Consider the following 12,136-nt stretch of genomic DNA (forward strand, 5'->3'; position numbering starts at 1 on the left):
GTTATGGAGTCTGGTCCCCCCCGCTAAAGCCCCATACACACTGGGTGATTTTGAGTTTAAAGCAGCTCAGTTTGTTGTACCAGCTGCTTTCTGCTCCAAAGCGGCCTAGTGTGTACGGGAGAGTGGTGATGCGCGCTCTGGCATCATCGCCAGCTGCCGGCACTCATCTGCTGGTATTACCAGCAGATGAGACAGGGTGGACATCTTTCAATAGCGTCCGACTATGGAAAGCTGTCCACGCCCTGGAGAAATCACTGGGCAGGGGGAAATCGCTTGGTGTGTATGCACTTTGCTTGAACACCGTTGGCTTATTTAGTACCTTCAATTTTTATATTTAAACATCTGTTCTCAAGTATGAATATTGCAAAAACCTAGACAGCTAGTGAGCCTTGGGGACCAATATTGGAAAACACTTTTTTTTTTTTGTGTAACATTTTTCTGTGCTCCGGAACACTGCAAAATGTCACCGAATATTCTGTCTTTCCAGGCTTGTTCGCAACCCCTCTCCTCCTTGGGCTCCCTGAGAAGGCAAGAGAATTCCTGGCAGAGCAAGTACCTTTCCCCAGCCGACTGGGCCACCCTGAAGAGTATGCCCACCTGGTACAAACCATTGTAGAAAACCCCATGTTGAATGCAGAAGTCATTCGTCTGGACGGTGCCCTTCGTATGCAGCCTTAAGAAAGTTAGAATCTTACGGGGAACCACCAAACCTTCCGTCCACGTCTTAAAGCATTGCTACCGGGTTACACTAGGAGTTGTAAGGCTATTGTGGCATTGATGCCAGGAATGTACCCAGAAATCTATCACTAGATTATTCTAGAAGACATGGAAGGCCAGCCAGATTTTCTGGAACTGTGATTTTGACCTAATTCTGTTTATGCGGTTTGTAGGATAAAATTAGTTTTCTGATTATCGGATGCTTCTGCTCTTTGATTCATTTTGTTCTTCTCATTGAACATAACAAGTGTTCATTTGGTGTGGGTGGAAATGCATAAGGAACGTCATGTGATACATAACACCAATGGAAACAAATAAACTATGGAAATACATCAGATAACAAAGGTGCATTTTTTTTTTTTTTTAACAATTTTATTTACAGTTTCTTATATAGCGCACACATATTCGGCAGCGCTTTTACAGAGAATATTTGAACAATCACATCAGTCCCTGCCCCAGTGGAGCTTAGAATCTATATTCCCTACCACATGTACACACACATACAGACATTCTAGGGTTAAGGGATTGTAGCAGGAGTACCCAGAAGAAACCCACACAGGTGCGGGAGAATATACAAACACCGCACAGTTAGAGCCATGGTTGGAATTGAACCCATGACCTCAGTGCTGTGAGGCAGTAATGCTAACCATTACACCCATCCATACTGCCCACTTTGCAATATTAACATGGCTGTGGAATCATGTTACCATGGGCGTGGGGTGGGGTGGCTGAGGTAGGGGGTGTTTAATGGGTAGCAGGGAGTGTGTGATGGGGGGCAGAGAGTGCAGTGGTTGGGGCAGGGTCTGTGTGATTGGGAGAGGGGGGCATGCAATGAGACACAATTGCATATGAAAAATCTCATCGAGGGTAATCTAACTGACTATGGAACTGGAACAAATAGTAGTTGTTAAGCGCTCACCTAGGTTATGTGCTTTAATGCAGATAAATGTTTTAATGTGTATGTGTAAATGAGTGACAGTAAGCTGTAGATGTGCAATCAAAGTGTATTTTATTTACAGTTGCAAACAAGTGTACAAACGAAAAATATATGAAATCAGGGTGGGTGATAAGAGCCTGGAATGAGCCCCTGTGGGGGAATTGGGGTACCAGCAGGTCCCTTTCTACCATAAGCCTGGTAGGCTTATGTCTCATACAGGTGGGGGTGGTGTGGGGACTGCCAGTTGTAAGCCCTTTCGGGTGTAAGGGGTCAGCGGAACCCTTTAACCATAAGCCAGTCGGCTTATGTCTTATGTCGGCAGATGAGTGGTGAAGCGGGGTTGTGATGGGGCAGGAGGGTGCAGGTACAGTCCAAGGTGACAACAGGAGCTGGAGGCAAAGTCAGTGAATCACTTGGTGGGTTGCGCTGGGTAGCGGAGCCCCGCTCCCAGGAGTCTTACCCACGTGTTCCTTTTGCAGAGTGGTACGCAGCGGTGCTGTGCTGGAGTCCCTGTCTGCCACTGCCAGTCCGAGGTGAGGGGTGCTCACCCGGCTGGCTGAGATGTGAGTTGCCGCTGTGTTGGTGATGCGGCCTGCTCAGACGCTGCTTCCTGGTTGGAAGGGGACGCGACGCGACTTCCTGGTTGTCGCGATGACGTCACGGCTGGAGCGCTCGACTCCGGCTAAGAGGAGACTTCTTGCTGTGTGTTACTGGAAGCTTGGAGTGCTGTGCGGTGATTCGTGCGATGTCCAACGCGTTTCAGCCACTGAGGGCCTTTATCAAGGATGCTGCAGCTTGAGGTTAGGATGCTTATATGCTGGATGGGCGTGTCACACGATCAGTTCATTGGTGTGATTGGTCCGCGCTCTCCACCCCTGATTGGACATGAGTGGTTGTCACTCATGGAAGGGGAGGGGGGGGGTTATGACGGCAGTGTGTAGCTGAACTGGGTTATTAACCCTGTGTGAGCTGGAAGTGTCACCACGCTGTAAACAGTGGTGTAGTGTTGGTGAATTAACTGTATGTAACGATGGGAGTGTTAAGGCAGTGTTGCTAAGGAGTCCTAATGCTCCGTTTAGTGTGTATGGTCATGGGGGGTTATTATGGGCTGTGTGTCTGTTAGCTCTAAGGAGTGTGTGTGAGGAGGTGTTAGTGCTGTAGTAAGGTGTCATGTGTGCAAAAAGTGGTATTTAAGCACAGCGTTTCTTTACATTGTGGGTAAATAATGGATTTACTAGCCCAGATGGCTATTGTGGAAATCTATGTTCAATCCTCTAGGGGTCAGGGTTTTGATTGTGTAAATCCAGAATAATTCTCTTCTGTTGAGGGTGTCCATGTGGTTACCTCCTCTCCAATTTTTTGGGGGGATCTCTATTCCTATGAAGAATAGGTCCTTTGGGTTACTATTGTGTTTTGTTTTGTAGTGTAAGGAAACGCTGTGGTTCTCATATCCTATGCGAATGTTCCTGATGTGTTCGTAGATGCGTTGTTTAAGTGTGCGTGTGGTCCTTCCTATATATTCGAGACCACAGGGGCATCTGAGAAGATAGATCACCCCTGTGTGTTCACATGATGTCTGGTGTGTGATTTTAAATGTTTCGGCTATGGTTGTTGATGTCCATGTTTGTATTTTTTTGGTGGTTTTTGTGGTTAAGTTTTTGCAGCCTGCACATTTTCCACAGTAATGGAAACCTGTGGTGTGGTCTATGGTTGTTTGGGTTGATGTTTTGGGTTTGATGTGATTGTGTACTAGTCTTTTTCTGATATCTGGTGCCTTGCGATATGTTATTTTGGGTCTGTCGGGTATTGCAGGGGTGAGGTCTGGGTCTTGTTGCAGAATGTGCCAGTGTTTTTTGAGTATGTTGTGGAATTGTTTAGCTGATTTGTTGTACGTGGTGATGAATGCTACCTCATTGTTTTCTGTCAGGTTGTGTTTGGGTTTAGTTTGAAGTGTAGTGGATCTGTCGAGTGCTGTGATTTCGTTCAGGGCGGTTTTGACTATGTGTTGGTCGTACATTTTCTCATGGAATTGTTCCATGAGTTCTGTGCTTTGTGTTAAGAAATCTTCGGTTTTGGAGCAATTCCTTCTGATGCGTCGGAATTGCCCCTTCGGGATGTTCTGTAACCATGGTCTGTGGTGTGCACTGGTGTAGAGTATGTAGCTATTGACATCTACATTTTTCCTGTATGTTTTTGTGTGTATGTTGTTGTTTTCAATGTATATGTCTAAGTCCAAAAACTGGACTGATGTCTTGCTAATATTAGTGGTGAAAGTAAGATTTCTGTTGTTGGTGTTCAAGTAGTGAGTGAAGTCATTGAGTGAGTCAAGTGTCCCTTTCCATATGAATATAATGTCGTCAATGAAACGCCGCCATAGGATCAAATTGTCCTTCCAGCTATGCCCCATCTGTATATGGTCCTCCTCCCACTTACCCATAAACAGATTAGCATAGCTGGGTGCCACTTTCGATCCCATAGCGGTCCCGGTGGTCTGTAGGTAGTAGGTGTTGTTGAACCATGTGTAGTTGTGGTGTAGGATATAGTTTATGGCGTCAATGATGAAAGTGGTTTGTTCCGGTGGGAGTTCTGTGTCTCTGTCTAAGAAATGTTTTGTGCTTTCTAGACCTTGGTTGTGGTTAATGACTGTGTACAGTGACGTAACATCACTGGTGGCTATCCAGTAATCTGATTCCCATTGAATGGTTTGTGAATGGTTCGAGTGCGGACCACTCAGTTAAGCTGCTCCCACATACAGAGGGATAAGCGCAGTAACCTCCACCAATTCTACCTACCAGTCGAAGTCCATTGGTTACTTGCTGCATTTCCACAAACTCCGCACACACTATCCCAATATACATGGGGATAACTGATATTAGACTGACCAGAAGTCAGAAGGCTCTTAAAGCCATAGAGGAAATCCACACCACCACACCTAGTATACCCCCATCGGAGTTTTTTCAAAACTTTAGACTCCTAGAAACACTGATACAGAAAGAGACAAAAGTGTGGTGGGACAGACACATCCTACACTGGTACCACAACAACCACCTAATACCGAAAGGTCTACACATTAAGAAAACACCGACACACAGCACTGATGACACAACATTCATGTCCAAATGGAATGACACTTTAAACGAATGCTCACGGAAACTCATCACACTTATCATAGAAAAACATGACACAGAACTGAACACACTAAATACACAAATAGAAAACACCAACAAACTCATAGAACCTTACACAAAGGAACCAGGATACAAAGACATTGAAGACATCACAAAACAGAGACTAGCAAACAAAGAAGATCAGATTATTAAAATCAAAATCAACAAAATACACAGGGATCTCAAACCCAGGCATACCAATACCCATTCAAGGACAAACAACAAACCCACAACAGGACCGACAACAAACAAACGTAAGACCCTCATTCCCCACACCCCAAACAAAAGACATCACATCTCCAACAAACATAAAAACCTAACAGTACCTAAACTATATAGGAATACAGGACTCACCTACCAGCAATACATGCACAAACTACACGCACACCAGACTTCCAGATACACACAACAAAAAGTTAACACGGACAACAACACTAACGGTTTACCGACCATCAATACCAAGCCAACAGAGACAAATAACATCAGCTTAAACACAACTGACTCAGAATCCGAGAGCGATTCATCATTCTCAGTACACGAGATAGACGACGACACAGAATACGAACACCTGGCAAGGCTATCCTTCGACCAAGGGTGGGTCACAACACTTAGAGATTACCAAAATACCACAGCAGCGATAATACCAAACAACACCACAACACCACCAGAATGGGGGGAACATTTTTTAGATACAGAGACAGGCAGACTGGCCTGTCAAAAAAACCCCAGTCAACAGAACACACATCCAGAACAAAACACCAAAAAAAGACAAAAACCAGAAGAGGATGCAGAGGAGGCTCCTCTAAAAACTCCAAAGAAACAGAAACAACACACACCAGAACAGATATAGAGAAACCCAACAATGGCCACACTGATAATACAGCCATCTTTAATTTAAGCAACACACCTCTCACACAATTACAGGAACAGGTACTTTCAAAAGGACTCAAATTCGCACCGACAAACAAACCCAACAAATTTGACATATACTGTGACCTACAATCCTTCACCAGGAAACTGACACTGAAAAAATACTTCAACTCCAACCCCATAATCAGGAACCATGCAGACTCAGTCGACAAGTATAAACACACACTACTCAGACCAAAATCCACCTTCTACCCCACCCACATGAAATCTCACCACATCAAGACCTTTGAGACCCTAGTGGCTAGGGATCTTGACAACATGAAGGACAAATCGAACAAGTATGACACCAACAACATGACTAAATCAGAACTACAAGCACTCAAAACCCTGGAGAAGAATGACCAACTGATAATCAAACCTGGGTACTTGTGAGTTATCCGGGCTCCCGATTTTTTGATTGTATGCCTTAAGTTAAGGCATACAATCAGATGCGATGCGATGCGATATCGCATCGCATCGCATCGCATCGCATCCGACCATCGGATGCGATGACCCGATTTTTCCATAGGAATCAATGTTAAAATGGACTGAGTCCATTTTAACATGGAATTCAATGGGAAAAAGGGGTCCTTTTCATACCCCTACTATCCAAGTGGGCATGGAGTTGGATATAAATCTGTGGCGAGCGTAGCGAGCCACCGAGCCCGAAGCGTGGCGAGCGAAGCGAGCCCCGCGAGGGGACGGTATTCCGTGTCCCCTCGCGGGGCTCGCTACGCTCGCCACGCTTCGGGCTCGGTGGCTCGCTACGCTCGCCACAGGTTTATATCCAACTCCATGCCCACTTGGATAGTAGGGGTATGAAAAGGACCCGATTTTCCCATTGAATTCCATGTTAAAATGGACTCAGTCCATTTTAACATTGATTCCTATGGAAAAATCGGGTCATCGCATCGCATCGCATCCGATGGTCGCATGCGATGCGATGCGATGTCCCGATCCGACCCGATTTAAAAATCGGACGCCCGGATAACTCACAAGTACCCAAACCTGCAGATAAAGGGGGTGACATAGTGATACTGGACCAACATGACTATACAACAGAGGCACAACGCCTACTCAATGACATCAACACCTACAAACCACTGAAGGGTGACCCCACACAGCAATTCAAAAAAGAACTTGACACACTACTTAAAACAGGTAGAGACAATGGCATCATCAACAAACATGAGCACTTGTTCTTACAAAAGGAACACCCCATCATACCCGTATTCTACTACTTACCTAAGATACACAAAAATCAGACACATCCACCAGGAAGACCCATCATCTCAGGTATAAACTCCCTCACCTCCAACTTAGCCCAATACACAGACAACTTCCTACAGGATCATGTTAAAGCACTACCGTCATACATAAAGGACACCACTGACATCATCAACCACTTACAAACCATTCAATGGGAATCAGATTACTGGATAGCCACCAGTGATGTTACGTCACTGTACACAGTCATTAACCACAACCAAGGTCTAGAAAGCACAAAACATTTCTTAGACAGAGACACAGAACTCCCACCGGAACAAACCACTTTCATCATTGACGCCATAAACTATATCCTACACCACAACTACACATGGTTCAACAACACCTACTACCTACAGACCACCGGGACCGCTATGGGATCGAAAGTGGCACCCAGCTATGCTAATCTGTTTATGGGTAAGTGGGAGGAGGACCATATACAGATGGGGCATAGCTGGAAGGACAATTTGATCCTATGGCGGCGTTTCATTGACGACATTATATTCATATGGAAAGGGACACTTGACTCACTCAATGACTTCACTCACTACTTGAACACCAACAACAGAAATCTTACTTTCACCACTAATATTAGCAAGACATCAGTCCAGTTTTTGGACTTAGACATATACATTGAAAACAACAACATACACACAAAAACATACAGGAAAAATGTAGATGTCAATAGCTACATACTCTACACCAGTGCACACCACAGACCATGGTTACAGAACATCCCGAAGGGGCAATTCCGACGCATCAGAAGGAATTGCTCCAAAACCGAAGATTTCTTAACACAAAGCACAGAACTCATGGAACAATTCCATGAGAAAATGTACGACCAACACATAGTCAAAACCGCCCTGAACGAAATCACAGCACTCGACAGATCCACTACACTTCAAACTAAACCCAAACACAACCTGACAGAAAACAATGAGGTAGCATTCATCACCACGTACAACAAATCAGCTAAACAATTCCACAACATACTCAAAAAACACTGGCACATTCTGCAACAAGACCCAGACCTCACCCCTGCAATACCCGACAGACCCAAAATAACATATCGCAAGGCACCAGATATCAGAAAAAGACTAGTACACAATCACATCAAACCCAAAACATCAACCCAAACAACCATAGACCACAACACAGGTTTCCATTACTGTGGAAAATGTGCAGGCTGCAAAAACTTAACCACAAAAACCACCAAAAAAATACAAACATGGACATCAACAACCATAGCCGAAACATTTAAAATCACACACCAGACATCATGTGAACACACAGGGGTGATCTATCTTCTCAGATGCCCCTGTGGTCTCGAATATATAGGAAGGACCACACGCACACTTAAACAACGCATCTACGAACACATCAGGAACATTCGCATAGGATATGAGAACCACAGCGTTTCCTTACACTACAAAACAAAACACAATAGTAACCCAAAGGACCTATTCTTCATAGGAATAGAGATCCCCCCAAAAAATTGGAGAGGAGGTAACCACATGGACACCCTCAACAGAAGAGAATTATTCTGGATTTACACAATCAAAACCCTGACCCCTAGAGGATTGAACATAGATTTCCACAATAGCCATCTGGGCTAGTAAATCCATTATTTACCCACAATGTAAAGAAACGCTGTGCTTAAATACCACTTTTTGCACACATGACACCTTACTACAGCACTAACACCTCCTCACACACACTCCTTAGAGCTAACAGACACACAGCCCATAATAACCCCCCATGACCATACACACTAAACGGAGCATTAGGACTCCTTAGCAACACTGCCTTAACACTCCCATCGTTACATACAGTTAATTCACCCACACTACACCACTGTTTACAGCGTGGTGACACTTCCAGCTCACACAGGGTTAATAACCCAGTTCAGCTACACACTGCCGTCATAACCCCCCCCCCCTCCCCTTCCATGAGTGACAACCACTCATGTCCAATCAGGGGTGGAGAGCGCGGACCAATCACACCAATGAACTGATCGTGTGACACGCCCATCCAGCATATAAGCATCCTAACCTCAAGCTGCAGCATCCTTGATAAAGGCCCTCAGTGGCTGAAACGCGTTGGACATCGCACGAATCACCGCACAGCACTCCAAGCTTCCAGTAACACACAGCAAGAAGTCTCCTCCTAGCCGGAGTCGAGCGCTCCAGCCGTGACGTCATCGCGACAACCAGGAAGTCGCGTCGCGTCCCCTTCCAACCAGGAAGCAGCGTCTGAGCAGGCCGCATCACCAACACAGCGGCAACTCACATCTCAGCCAGCCGGGTGAGCACCCCTCACCTCGGACTGGCAGTGGCAGACAGGGACTCCAGCACAGCACCACTGCGTACCACTCTGCAAAAGGAACACGTGGGTAAGACTCCTGGGAGCGGGGCTCCGCTACCCAGCGCAACCCACCAAGTGATTCACTGACTTTGCCTCCAGCTCCTGTTGTCACCTTGGACTGTACCTGCACCCTCCTGCCCCATCACAACCCCGCTTCACCACTCATCTGCCGACATAAGACATAAGCCGACTGGCTTATGGTTAAAGGGTTCCGCTGACCCCTTACACCCGAAAGGGCTTACAACTGGCAGTCCCCACACCACCCCCACCTGTATGAGACATAAGCCTACCAGGCTTATGGTAGAAAGGGACCTGCTGGTACCCCAATTCCCCCACAGAGGCTCATTCCAGGCTCTTATCACCCACCCTGATTTCATATATTTTTCGTTTGTACACTTGTTTGCAACTGTAAATAAAATACACTTTGATTGCACATCTACAGCTTACTGTCACTCATTTACACATACACATTAAAACATTTATCTGCATTAAAGCACATAACCTAGGTGAGCGCTTAACAACTACTATTTGTTCTAACCCATTATTCGAGTGCGGACCACTCAGTTAAGCTGCCCCCACATACAGAGGGATAAGCGCAGTAACCTCCACCAATTCTACCTGACTATGGAACTGGAGAAATGTTCTAATACCCAGAATACCAATGATTCCCTCAAATTTACCGTTTAATTTTAAACAAGTCCAGTTCCTGATACGTTTGCTTTGCCATGACCATAAATAAAGCACAAGATCAAACACCTAATGTAGCTGGAGTTGATCTAAGTGGGAAATGTTCTTCCCAGGACAACTTCTTGTGGCCCTTTCGCGTGTTACATAAAAATATATATATATATATATCTTTTTGTATTCATGTCCAGAGGAAAAATTACAAATGTGGTCGATTTAAAGAAATATATTATAAGGCACTAATTTTTTTTTTTTATGTAAAAACATCACTGTTACTAGAAATAATGTACCTGTGCAAAGCAGAAGGGTGGCTCATTAGTAAGGAATAAGAACAAGGCTTTCCCTTTAGTGTAGAAACAAGTCTGCAGGTGACCACTAGGTGCCGCTAATGCCTAGCAATGCTTTGTAATCTAAATTGGGCCAAATTCACTAAGGTAGCATTAGAACAAGAAAATATAAACATATCTACAGTAATTCAAGAATATACTGTTTTTATTATAGGCTGTATAGTTTATAAAGTAGAAAACCATTTTCAAGAAAGCCCTTTTTTTTTTTATTATGAAAAATTTCTAGTGAAAGCATACCTCCCAACATTTTGATTTTAGAAGTCTGGATGCTCGCATGGCTGAAAAAGGGGTGTGCCCTATGTCACAGGGGGCACGGCCTTACAGGGATACCGTCACTACAGGAGCATGGCCAGCTCTGTGTAAGCTGTCTCTGTCTCATGCAGTGCGGTCCTTTTGCCTGCCGGTGCGGTCCTTTTGCATGGGATTTATCGCATGCGATCCCACAGATTGCTTCTGCAGCAGGGACGACTGCTGTCAATCACATTCAATTTGGATGCTTTTCATGCGTTTGATCGCTGCAATCGCATGCAAAGAGCCCAAATTGCATGTCAATAATCCTATAGTATGGGGACCTGACCCCTCCCTTCTATAAAGGCCCCATATACTTGTGTAACATATCTACGGCTCAAGTCGCATGTGATTTCCCTTGAACTCCCCCGGCAGCTTCTTGGAAGTTCTTTAATGCAATTTTGTAGTTGATGTGCTATTGTCACATGCAATTTATCACAATGCATTCACATTGCCATACATCTGATGCGCTGGACTACAGGGTGCTAGCTGGTTGACAAATCATAGCTGTAAGTGCCCAAACACACCCCGTCCTCCTGGCTGCACACTAAACTGCCCACATACTCTCAGAATGTGGGCAGACGGGATTGAAATGCCGGCATCCTAATTGATGTTGGAATTCTGGCATCGGTCTTCTGACTGTTGGCATCCCATTGAAAGATGAGAGCATGATGGTCTGGTCTGCAACAGACATCAGATGGAACACCAGTTCAGTACACAAATAGCGTACTGGACCGATGGCGTGCATGCGCATAAAGGCTGAATGTATTATACTTTTATGGTAGTGACCACCATACTTTTTGAGGCTTCAGCTGTCATGGTTCCATGATTGTATTCCCCCCCCACCGCCCATTACGCCAACCATTACTCTCCCCCCCCCCCCCCCCCCCCGATTATTACAAGGCAATACTATAATCTCCAAAAAATCACTTTAAAAACAAAAACTTAATGGGCTAATATTTTTCCAAATATGCTGATATTTGTTTAATTAAACCAAGCATACCTCCAAACATCTTCAATGTAGAAATCACACGGCTCAGGAAAATGGGTGTGGGCCTATGCCATAGGGGGATCCACATTTTACATCACTACGAGTGCATGGCCAGCACTGTCATGCTGGTCATGCCCCCAGCCCCTCTGCCTCTCTAAATAGATGCTGGACGGTCCTGCGATAAGCGAGACAGTTGGGGGGGAATGAATTATATTAAAGCTATTTAATCTTTATTTAGTATAATTTTATGTACATTTTTCATATTTGTCAATAAAATGAATACGGTTAAATATCTATAGTGTACATAATTTGGTCATTAAAAATATATCTACAAATGTGCCTTAGACATTAGATAAGAGGTGGGCAGAGCCTGGCAGCTGCTGGAAGGTTAGTTTCCAACAGGTAATGGCAGGCCCTCAGGGGCTACTGTACTGCCAGAACTTCCAGACCAGCAGCCACAATGGCC

This window comes from Crinia signifera, unplaced genomic scaffold (genome assembly GCF_055691185.1).
Source record: "Crinia signifera unplaced genomic scaffold, ASM5569118v1 HAP2_SCAFFOLD_83, whole genome shotgun sequence".
Taxonomy (NCBI): Eukaryota; Metazoa; Chordata; class Amphibia; order Anura; family Myobatrachidae; genus Crinia; species Crinia signifera.